General features: G+C 36.3%; 1 protein-coding gene across 3 annotated transcripts in view; it reads left to right on the top strand.

Moving 5' to 3' along the window:
- The window catches only part of fhit (fragile histidine triad diadenosine triphosphatase), a 321,635-nt gene that overhangs the window by 15,528 nt on the left and 293,489 nt on the right, over positions 1-12,618 (top strand). For 2 of the 3 annotated variants that reach the window (XM_059537563.1, XM_059537561.1), the window contains exon 2: positions 6,029-6,085. The exons of the other annotated variant lie outside the window; for it this stretch is intronic. The gene's annotated coding sequence lies outside the window, so the exon portion shown is untranslated. The remainder of the gene's footprint in view (positions 1-6,028; positions 6,086-12,618) is intronic. 3 annotated transcript variants of the gene reach the window in all.

Below are 12,618 nucleotides of genomic sequence, written 5' to 3' on the forward strand. Positions count from 1 at the left end.
GGCGCAACACTATAAATCAACAAAAGAAAACTGCTGCTGTATTCTATTTATGATCTTCTGCCGATTTGAGTTCTCTCCAGCACTGGAAAGCTGATCCAATAATTGCACGGGACCTACTATTTGCCTTAAGCCTTCTTTTGTTCCGCAGATGTTTTCCTCTTTTGTTTTTCCCCATCTTTATCTTTCCGTCGCTCGGCTCGGCTAATGTCCGTCCTGTACACTGAACGCTCTCTTCTCCACATTGTGAGTAGAAATGCCCCTTACTGCTGATTGGCTACAAGTTTGTTTTGCTACTTGGCCTGAATCAGTTTTCTAAAGCGTTTTTGAAAAATCTGCACCAGTGCACCAATCTGTTTCAAAATGTTTTTGGCTGCGTATTTGGCATCTTCTGTCATGTGACCAGTTTGTGCAGGTTTAAAAATAAAAAAAACATGTTTCTAAACAAGGGCATATTGCCACTTTCACCTCATCTCCTTTCAAACCAACTCATACTGTTGGTTGAGACAAATGTTGAAGTTAACCTGATTTTTAGATTCTGTAGATCAGAGTATGTGAGCGGAGTGGACCGTCAACAATTTCCCCTTCCACGCTCTTAGTATTTAATAATCACTCCTCTACAGCTCCACTCTGGGTTCACCGTTTCCCGCTTCACTGATCAGAAACACTGCTCCACCTTGGCGCCGTGTCTAAAGTATTTCAGTATGTTTGAAATAGCACAGTTCTGTTCATAATGCATAACAAAATAACAAGAGAGTTTTAAATTGCCTAGTGGTTAGAGAGTTTGACTCCTAATCCTATGGTTGTGGGTTTGAATGTCGGGCCGGCAATACCACGACTGAGGTGCCCTTGAGCAAGGCAACGAACCCGCAACTGCTCCCTGGGCGCCACAGCATAAATGGCTGCCCACTGCTCCAGGTGTGTGTTCACAAGTGTGTGTGTGTGTGTGTGTTCACTGCTCTGTGTGTGTGCACTTTGGATGGGTTAAATGCAGAGCACGAATTCAGAGGATGGGTCACCATACTTGGCTGAATGTCACTTCACTTCACTTATCGGAACACTAGTGTGCAAACCTTTGTCTTACCTCATGACATGGTTGTCAGCATTAAAAGGTATAATTGCTGCTTTTTGCGGTGTAAATTTAGTTTGAGGTGTAAATTTAGTTTGAGGTATAAATAACTAGGGATGTCCAGATCCGATCACGTGATCGGAAATCGGGCCCGATTGCGTGGTTTCAGACTCGATCGGAATCGAACGTTACCTCCCGATCAGGACTCGGATATATATATATATATATATATATATATATATATATATATATATATATATTCTCATTAATTTTTAACAAATCTTTTGTTATGCGGTGGCACAGAGTTAGACCCTTTTGACTCCACACAGAAACAGCGACGCGTGCGGCATGACATCACTTTGTTTTCAAGAGCTGGTGTGAATGAATATAGATTCAAACTCAAAGAGACATGATAGTTTGCGCATGACCTGATGTTTAATTCGGACTCAGGATACAGCGAGATGAACATCACGGAGCGATAAACTCTCATGCAGTGTGTGTTTCATTCATACTCGAAGCCGGAGCGCGCTCTCGCGCTGATATCAGGAAATTCCTAATATGGACAAAAGCGTCCAGCTATGCTGTGGTGCGCACAGGAAAACAGAAACTTATGCAAACACGAAGACGTTAATATACGATATCGACAATAAATTGTTCTTCAAGTCATCTCCAGCAGGTGATAAATAAAGTATGAACAATGCAGTGCTGATTGACATAGTATTTATTACAGTATAGAAACTATTCTGCATTATTATGTGATAAACAGTGTTTTTGTGTAGTATATAAACAAATCATTATTATTTGTTATTGTCCAGCATTTATAGATTTCTAAGCCAATTAAAAGCTAAAAATTAGAGAAAAAATAAAGTTGCCTATACTACCAGTCAGAGGTTTTTGAACAGTAAGCTTAAGGTTTTTTTTTTTTTTTTTAAGAAGTCCCTTCTATTCACCAAGCCTGCATTTATTTGATCCAAGTACAGCAAAACAGTAAGATTTTGAAATATTTTTACTAGCCTATTTAAAATAGCTGTTTTATATTTGAATATATTTCAAAATGTAATTTATTGAACATCCTGGATCTGTTTTTTCGCTCTTCATTATTCTTTTTTTATGTATTATAGAAGTATCGGATCGGGACTCGGTATCGGCAGATACTCAAAATCAAATGACTCGAATTAGGACTCAAGGACAAAAAAACCTGATTGGGACATCCCTATAAATAACATTAGGCTACGTTTTCATCAAGTTATTTTACCTACAGATCTATGCTTTTCTTACAGATTTCTGCTCATTGGAAATCGGATACAGATGAATTATCACTGTATTAGGCTACATTTGTTTGAATTCATTGTTAAGAGAGTGACTGCGTGTGAATTAAGTGTTGTAGTACTTGTTTAAACCATGCTTTCAGCTGAAAATATCTATATTTAGAAGGAACAAACAAATTCCTTGAGAACTATAACTTATCAAAGTGCATTAATCCAACAAAGTGCATTAATCCATCATAAAAAGTGCTCCGCATGGCTCCAGGGGGTTAATAAAGGCCTTCTGAAGCAAGTGATGCGTTTGTGTAAGGAAAAATATCGATATTTAACGAGATGTTCTATGTAGGACGTTGGCACAGTTTCATGTACTGTATATTAGAGTTATATATCCACCTTATTCCTAAACGGGGAAGTAAACCTATGGGCGAGACGAAGAAGAATAACACTGTGCAGTAAACGGTTAAACTGTTTGCACTACAAACCAGTCTGTTCATAATTGAGACAATACAGTAAAATAATATGGTAAGACACACTAATTGATTTATTGATTGATTTATTCAGAACCCATGATCTGTGACATTGCTAGAGTTTCTAAGGCCAAGGTATTGCATTATTACTTAAAAGTTATATACTTTTATTATCTATCTTTCACCTTGCCTTTTGGCAGCAGAAGGCTTTTAAACCTCCAGAGCAATTGGGAAATACATATAGGATGGTGTGTAAAGCAAACTATGATGCAAACAGAGGTGGGTAGAGTACCCAAAAACTGTACTCAAGTAAAAGTAAAAGTACTTCTAGAAATATTTACTCAAGTAAAAGTAAAAGTACTAGTCTTGAATAGTTACTTGAGTAAGAGTAAAAGAGTATCGGATAAAAAATCTACTCAAGTAGTTAGTTACTAGTTACTTTGGGTCATATATACTGAGCCTATTTTTATTTAGATATATAGATAAAATATATGTAATGTATGTGTGCGTGTATAAATGTATATATTTCATCAGCCTTTACTCCAATTTATGTAATTTATTATAAAACCCTGTCTGTTTACTTAAGTAACAGACATAGGTGTCATGCCATAACATATTTTTAATATGACTGACTTTATATTAAATGTGAATTTAACATTGAAAGTTAATGTGATCTAAATATTACTACTAATCTTTCATTGTTCAGAAAGGGAGCAAATACCATTTACATTATTAAAGATCATTTTCACTGACAGTCTAGATTTCAATCACTCTCAGAAACTCCCATTAAAATCACTGGAAACTGTTAACACTGTGAAATCAATGTCTTAATTAAAGATTCGTACACAGATCTGCACTTTGTTGTTTCTGCGAGAGAATTCGCCAGAAAGAGGTATTCAGTCAGTGAGCGAGTGAAGGAAGCACGGGCATTTTAGCGATGACTCATCTGAACGCCTTTTGTCTTTTGGAAGCTGCATTCAACTTGACTCCCCTCTGTTATAAGCCACACACGTACAACAAACTAATGTCACAGTGGTATCGTGTACTGTAATCGAATGTAGCCCAAGTTATTACCTGTTAAACAGTAGACAGCACACGTGGTGTTCATCTAATAAGGATCTCCATCGCTAGCAAATAATAACCTTTGCAGATTTCAATTCAGTGCAGTTCCAGCCACGTTTTCAACGCTCTTTCTGTTCTTAAACGTTACAACTCCGAGTGAACCACTTCAGACGCTCAGCGCGTGCGGCAGGGAACTGAACGACTCATTCAAACTGATTCATGAACCAATTCACTCGTTTGCCAATTGGTTTGATCAAGCCTTTGAACAGAATTGACTCAAAAGAATGAATCATTCGCGAATGGGCATCGCTCATTGCCCAGAGAAAAGTAGACGGCGCGTTTGGAATAAACTGAAGCATTATAACATTTATTGCATTAAGATAAAGTAACGAGAGGAGCGTCGCCCCCAGTAACGAAGTAAAAGTACAGATTTTTCCCCAAAAATTTACTCAAGTAAGAGTATAAAGTACCCATCTTTAAATATACTCCGAAAAGTATTCGTTACCCCAAAAAATTACTCAAGTAAATGTAACGAAGTAAATGTAACTCTTTACTACCCACCTCTGGATGCAAACCGCATTTTAGAGTACAATGCAGGGTTGAACTAGACAATACATTACTCACACACAAAAAAAGAAAGAAACTGCTGCAGTGATCTTTTGAGTTCTATTCAACCCAGTTATTCTGCACTTGCTTTTATTTGTTTATTGCTTTATTGATTGATTTGGGAATTCCAAAATCTGATGATGATCAGTATTCAGATGATCAGCCTGAAGAAGCAAATGGTGCTTGTTTAACAAAGTGTGTGTTTTTAAAACATTATAACTAAATAATTAATGAATAACGAATGGGTTTTAACTAGAGTTTTCTCCTTGATTTATTGCACTGTTTGGGTGGGTCAGGATGTCAAAAAGTAATGCTAATAAAGGGAAAAATAATACTTGATTAAAAGGATAGATTAATTGTACTATACAACACAAAAACATAAAGTTTAAGGCTAAAAATTCCTTTGTCTTTCAGAAATGTATGCTGTTGAGGTCTACAGCTGCCAATGGTTTACTTTGCATTCGTGTTCACCAAGTTGCCTGTGAAATAATAAATGACTCATTAGAAGGCACAAAACACACATTTTTATAGGTGTCTCTCCTTTTTCCAAGGTTGTTTTTTTTTTTTTTGCGCACAATTTCGCACAAAACGACAGCATTTCTCAGCCTCGTCATGTTGCATTTGTATGGCTCTCATGTTGCTGAGAGCTAAGAAAACATTAAGGTAGTCAACTCGTAAATATTTGATTTTCCCAGCCCTGAAGATGGATTTAATTTTAATTGTTTAAGGAGCGGTGTTCTGCATACATTAAAAATTATAACATTTAAAAATAACCAATGTTAAGGGTCTGGGATGTGTAATTCATGATTATGCTTACATGGACAATGGGTGTAATTATTGTGCATGGAAAACAAAACGGCTCTAATTTTCCATAATAAATCAGACATGCAAAGCTATGAGAAACTAGCTACTAAGCATAAAAAAAATTATGTGTGATGTTATAGCATTTGTTAAAGACTATATGTTTACTCAGATCTGTTTCTAGGTTGTAGGTAGCTGTAGGCCTAGTCAGGTTTAGTCATTTATTCCTTTGTTTTAGGTCAAATGTCAAAATTCTTCTCTTGTTGGTGATTTTAACCAGGGGGAATGCATCAAACTATTAAAACCTGTCTTAGTAATCCGTAATTACCATGCAAACACAGTTAGCATTTTCTAACTCATTTACAACTAACCTGAAAAAATCCTTCATTCCGTAGGGCCCTTTGAAGTGGCCAATTTTTGAGTTCTTTGGTAATGAACAACCCTTCAATATTGGTGGCCATGATTAATTTATCCCATTCAGTACACAGCAATGGTTTAATTTTCAAACTTGCTTTCATCCAGAAAACATTTGAAGTAAAGCAATAACCACACCTCTGAATCTCCCTGCTGTCTCAATTAGCAGCTGCTAATCTGAAGCATTATTTCAGGTTCTAATGGTGCCTTAATGAACACTGTTGTCCAGGTTTACTAGCAATGGTGCTAATAGCCATTCCTCTGGCCAGAAGCAGTCATTCCTGATGTCCTGCCAACTAGTAATGACAGTGTTGATTCATCTCTCTCTCTCTGTGTGTGTGTTTCAGGCTCTCTTATCTCATTAATTACCGAGCTGGGCACTAGGGAAAGTTACCCGACTGAAGGTAAGTTTATTTATTGCATTGCTTTGACAATGAAATCAGCAGGTTCATTGCTTTTTTTGTCTCTCACATTTTTAATTTTTTTTGTATTTGGTGGACTTTTGAGCAAGTTGATTACAGATAAAACAAGTAGGAGAACTGGTGGCACAATCTAGAACAGTGATTTGTTAGAGGTGAGGAGTTTAAATGAGCCCAGCAGATGTTCCTGGATGTTGGCAGTGGTTGTAGCACGCTTTGCTTATTTAGACTCTAGCCATGCTAACTCTTCAAAGAGCGGGACATGTGACGCTTATCCCAATAGACTCCAGTGGTAAGGTAACATGATGATGTGATGCTTCTTTCTGTTGTCTCGTGTCGAGTTTTAGTATAAAAAACACTGGCTGCATTCAAATTTTCCGTCCTTGTTTTTTTGAGAGTGATGGGCACGCTTAAAAGTAGGGTAAAATGTGGCTGTAGTCCCACTGTGTGCTTTTTGTTTCTTTTCCCAAAACACTGCAGGTTTACTGCCAGTTCTGCAGTTTTCCTGAAAAGTGTAACTGTGTGAAACTTGGGGTTGTCAGGGTCAGTCGAAATAGACCGATTCCCTCTGATAACGTTCCAAGCTGATAACGAACGTGGATTTGCGCAGCTTGTCAGTTAACAATGGCTCTGTGTAGTAACAACTGCTCTACGTGAAATGACGATATGCGCATTAATCATTGGCCGATATACATTGTGCACCCCTAATATATTTCATGTTTTAGCTGAAACTCTCATTGAACTCTTTTATGGAAATGTTTGTGTAAATGTATGTTTTAGTTTTATCTATCCTATTTTTGTATTTATTTATTTTAATTCTTGAAATTTCTGTATAGATATTACGGATGTCAACGATTAATCGATAATTGTTGATAAAAGATGCAATCAATTAAGCTATCGATGGTGGGTTAACCGATTTGATGTTGGGCTGCGTGTGGCTCATGCGCAAAACACGTGCGAGCCACTGTGAGTGACTGTGACCATATATTAATGCATCATTATTCATTCATAATGTACAAATTAGGCTTTTAGTGTGATTTAAACACAAAGTTCTTCAACATGGAAAGCAATGGAAATGAAGTAACTAAGTAAATTCACCAGATAATTATTTCATATCTTGAGCTTTGCGGGGCTGCGGAACACAGGACAGATAGGCTATTCATTCCTACTTGTTAATTCTTTCCTAAGACTTATTAATTTGCGGCAACTGTTCATGTTTCAATAATTTTGTTCCTTAACCCATGATTTAACTGAATTGAGGAAACAAATTAATACATCGAACAAATTCTTAATTCATGAAAATTGATGCTTTAAGAAATTGATGAAAAATGGGATACTTTAAAGAAAATGCAAAGGTCTAAAATAAAAATGTTTGTTTTCAGAAAAAAAGCAAAATATATCTTAAATACAATAACGGATTTAAAACAGAAGTGTGTCGCGGCACTCCATAAACAAGTTCACGGAAAGGAAAGTATGACAATGCACATTCTTTGTAAAATAAAGTTTGTTTGCTTTATTTTACAAATCTTCTGTTTTTTATTGTAAGTGCACACTTTAGCAGGTTTTAGCACCCCCCCCCCCATATTCTAGCAATTCATACTTGCATAATAGTATGTTCATTATCAAAATAAAATGCAGTCAACCAAAGATAAAAAAAAAGGTTACACTGGTCAGTTTAAATAGACCTTAATATACCGATTTAATCTGCTGTTATTCCAAGGATGTTTTTGCTCATGTGAAGGGCATGATCTTTTCCGTCTATAGCCTATGTGAATGTGCGTAAAGTACAAGCCAAGTAGTTTACATTATAAATTATAGTTTAACATTCAATTCATTGTGAATAGAAACATTTGGGTTTGTGTTGAATGAGACATGAGCAATAACCTCCAAATAAATCTAGCCAAATCCTTGCTCACTCCGTCTTCATCTGTGCGCACACATGGTCATGATCTAATGCACTGTAAATGCCGGATTTTTAGAAACAAGAATACTGGGACACAAAAATTCCAAGTCTGACATTTTCCGGAACATGATCCAGCAGGATCAAACTAAGTACTGGTCATAATACTCCGATAAAAATGGTTCACGTGATTTGCAGCAGTGCCAATGGAAGTGGTTCTCTTACTGCGTAGCACAGCCACACGCACCACAGTTACGTTTGAGATCATTTTATTTTAAATGCCATAATGTCAGTTGAAAACATTGCAATTGTGTTTTAAAATACAACAACGAACACCAGGAAACCATTTAAAGAGGTGCATTCAGCGGTCAGTAAAATAATCTCAAATGTATGGCGTGTTCTCTTTATTTTAATAAATGATCATAATCACATCTATTCATTTTATAATCCTGCTACTAGCATGAGAAAGCGTTTTTGTTGTTGTTGTTTTGAGTGGCATTTGCACATCCTGTCATACCAGTGACTGTGCCACTGCAATAGACGCATTTTGCAGAATTAAGGTTAACGATTAATCGATTAATTGATCATTAATTTAAATGATGATCGATCATGGAAATGATTTCCATTTACATGCCTAATTGAAACTTACTTTTGCCAAAAATGGTTATTTTCAATTAGTACAAGTGGGAAAATGTGTAATTAAGATGCTATCAATAGATAATGAGACGATAGTGGATGTGTTGTGTTTTGAGCAGGAGGAAATAGATTATTGTTAGCACAGTAAATCTCCGACCTCTGTTGTTGAGTGAAGTTGTTGCTGTTTTTACTACTCAAAGGTTTTGTTTTTAGACTTGTTTTGTTAATAGGGCTGCAACTAACGATTATTTTGATAATCGATTAATCTGTCGATTATTTTTACGATTAATCGGTTTATGTACTTATATTTTAGTTTTTTCCATTTTTCCCCCAAAGTAAATTATTAATAAAGGGTCTTTATCATTCAGCATAGATTTTTAAGAGATTTTAATAATTTTGCATTGTCATATCCTCATCACAAATATACCTGGAGTTGTTTTATTATGTGTTAGTGATCCCTTGTCAAACTCTTCTGCAATCAAAACACTGACCCATACTCTATCAAATTTCACAAGGAGATTTCAAATAATGTTTTCACCATGGCAGTCCTTAGAGCTCCTAAAGTAGTTTAACATCCCGAACAAAGCTTATTAAGGAATCTTTCAGAACATATTTTCACGAAGAATAAGGATAAAACAGAATAAGATTGCAGTGCGTTGTATTTTATTATTTACTGGGAAACAGCTTTATAGCTTATGCTGTGAAATTGTAAACAATCCTTCGAATAAAGTGCCAATGGCATGAAACCTGAATGGAACTCACAATTTAAAGTAAAATCCATCAGAAGGTTGTCCAGAAAAAACGGACACACAAAAAACCTGCTGTGTGAAAAAGAGCAGTGAATACTTAGAAAAAAAAGTGCATTTCAAATATCTTTAAACATTTACCTCTCTCATTCAGTCATAATTAGGCTGCACGACTGAATTATGAACTGGTAAACGACAAACTGATCACAGAACATGTTTGTAAAGCTTTAAATGTTAACTGTTAAAAAGCAATGTTATCAGCTTTTACAACTAAACATTTGCAAACAACATTGTACTGGAGAATCTGCACAAATAAAAGGCTTAGGGGCCGTTCACATATCGTGCCTGAAACGCTAGGCGCACCCATAGACTGTGCGCACCGCTTTCTCCTCCTTTCCAAAGCGCTCGTGCAGAAGCGCCCCTGAGGCGTCTGCCTTTGCTAAGCAACCATGACGTGCTCTCTCCTTGAAGACGCGGAAATTTCAGCAAAGGATAAATGGATTTGCAGCTCTAAAAATCGCTTGCAGTAGCTCTGCTACTAAATTTATTTCAAAATGGGAATCCATATACAGCTATGATCAGCTGTTCCTTCATCTTGGCTGAGCTTTTAACGTTGTTACGGGAAAGGATGAAGCTGATTATTTAGTTCTTGTCACATGACCCGCGGTACGCTTGCTGCATTCTGAAAAGTTGAAATGTTTTTAACTCGATGCGGTGTGCACGCGCCTGGAAAAACGGGTGCGTCGCGACCGCGTCGCTTCCACTATGGGCGCGCATACTGCGCGCCTACATTGGAAATAACGAACATGAGCGCGCAAAAGACGCGATATGTGAACGGTCCCTTAAACAGTTCAGTAGTGCAGAGTTTACAGGTTAATCTTCTTTTTTGAAGGCTCAAAATAAAGTACTCCCACATCCTGCTGAATGCTGCAGAGACGCCGTTCGGGAAGCACGTGACATAAAACGAGGCCAGCTATTGGCTATTCGCTACTTCTCCTGTTGTACTGGCTGAGTAAATCCTCCGGTGGCTCATTACTGCCACACTTTGGTCACCGCAGATCTGAAATATGCACGAAATAAGCCGCTTACGGCAAATAAATTATTTAGCAACGAATGGATGACTTAATTAGTTGACAACTATTTTAATAATCGATTTTAATCGATTAAATCGATTCGTTGTTTCAGCTCTATTTGTTAATAATCTTTATTTTGTTTGTGCTTTTATATGCTATTTATTTTGTACACAGCTTCTAAGAAGGCACCGTTTTCAACTAAAAATGAAAACTTATTTTTTCTGAGTTTTGGCTATTAATTTATTCAACAACACGTTTTGGGAGCCTGAAAAAGCAAACATTTGAAAACGTGTTTCACAATGCAAATTTTTGGAAATTATATTGTTATTGTCTCCGTTTAAATTATAAAAAGCTCATTTGTAAAATCTGTGACGTCAGATACAAATTAATTACATACTCCGTCAGTAGGTGCAGCTGCATTTGCTTTTGTACAAGTGACATTCCCAACTACTGGCCTGGCATGCATACTACAGGTGTTTTTTTTGTTGTCATGTCTGCGGATCTGTGTGAATGGGGATTGTTTTGACAGTGTTGGTGTCTGTACACCAGATTTAAAAAAAAATTCAAAGGAGAATCTTTTCTTTATTGTAGTACATTGTCATGTAAATGTACTCTAAATAAACATCTTACTAAATTCATTTTACAACTGTGGTCCATTATCACAGTGCCCCCCCCCTCTCCACCACACACCCGCACAGTTTGAGAGACACAAGGTATTTATGTAAATGGTAACAGTTACATAGTATAATGCACAAACCGTGTGAAGTGACAAATACTTTAAAACCCTGACACACTTAGTCATGGAATTGTTCAAATCCTAACACCTAAGTACAGTATTAGCAATAGCAAGCACCACTAATAATAGCAATACTAATTAAACAGCATTTCATTTTTAAATATTCAACTTGGCTTTGTGACATTTTTAAATGCTGTGTTTAGTAGAGCTGTGAACGCATGTCAAAACAAATCTACAAAAAAAAAAACACCTGCTGATCAAGTGCTGTACCGGTCTGACCACCCCACGGCTGACACTTTTCTTAGTTATGGCACATTAATTTTCTACCAGTAGGAGTACATGTCCTAGGCAATGAGTACCACCCCAGTGCTTTTCAGTTTATATGAATTACGTTAATTTGCTGCTTTTCACAGTGACGCTAAGGCCTTGGTAACTAGATTTAATGCTAGAGACTGTAGAATTCGAGCTAAATAGAAACCCATTAACAGATAGGAAAACTGTATGAGATTGAAAAACATGTGGACTAATTTGAATGAATCAAATGTGTGCACCCATGAAATTAATTAGAATAAAAGGTTCGGACATGCCAGCACTGTTTTGAAAAATCTGATGTTGTACTGTTTATTAAAAGCCTGCTGACTCTGGAGGTTTAGTGATATATATATATATATATATATATATATATATATATTTTTTTTTTTTTTTTTTTTTTTCCTATAATTAACATATTTTGAGATCATCAAATAAAATCTACACAATCCACTATAGAAACAAACAGCTTTCATGAATCTGGATTTGATTTGAACTGAATAAATAAATAAATAAATAAATAAAAAACATACAAGTGTAAGCCAAATAACCAAATGCTTAATGCAGATGTCACTGTTTATAGACATCTTGAGGTGGCAGGAAGAAATGTGGTTTGTTTGACCTGAATTGACTGTAGAATGGGGTTAAACTCAATATAATGACTCGTCAGAGAGTCATGAATGAAGTGATATGTGATACACTGATGTCAGATGATGACGGGTTACAGACTAAATAGATGTAGCCAATGTTTCATTAATGGCCAACATTTTGGGCCCTATTTTAACCCTTTCAGTGGTCAGTTTAAAATATTATAGTGGTTTCCCCTCAGAGTGACTGTTTTTTAGGTGACCATTATTTTAGAACGTTTCCCCTTATTGTTTCCACGATGAGGCGTCATGCTTGTCACGTGACCCACCGTGGCCACAATAACACTGCATGACAGATGGATCGCTTTTATTTGGTTTTCCTTTTTTATTCAAAATGTACAACCTGCTTACCATGTCATGAACAATCTGATATTCCGATTCACAAATATGTGTAAATGAGTTTTTTTTGTTTGTTTTTTTTTTCATTTAAAAAATGATCTAAATGATCTTGATTGTGATCTGTAACTGAGA

This window comes from Carassius carassius, chromosome 44 (assembly GCF_963082965.1).
Source record: "Carassius carassius chromosome 44, fCarCar2.1, whole genome shotgun sequence".
NCBI lineage: Eukaryota > Metazoa > Chordata > Actinopteri > Cypriniformes > Cyprinidae > Carassius > Carassius carassius.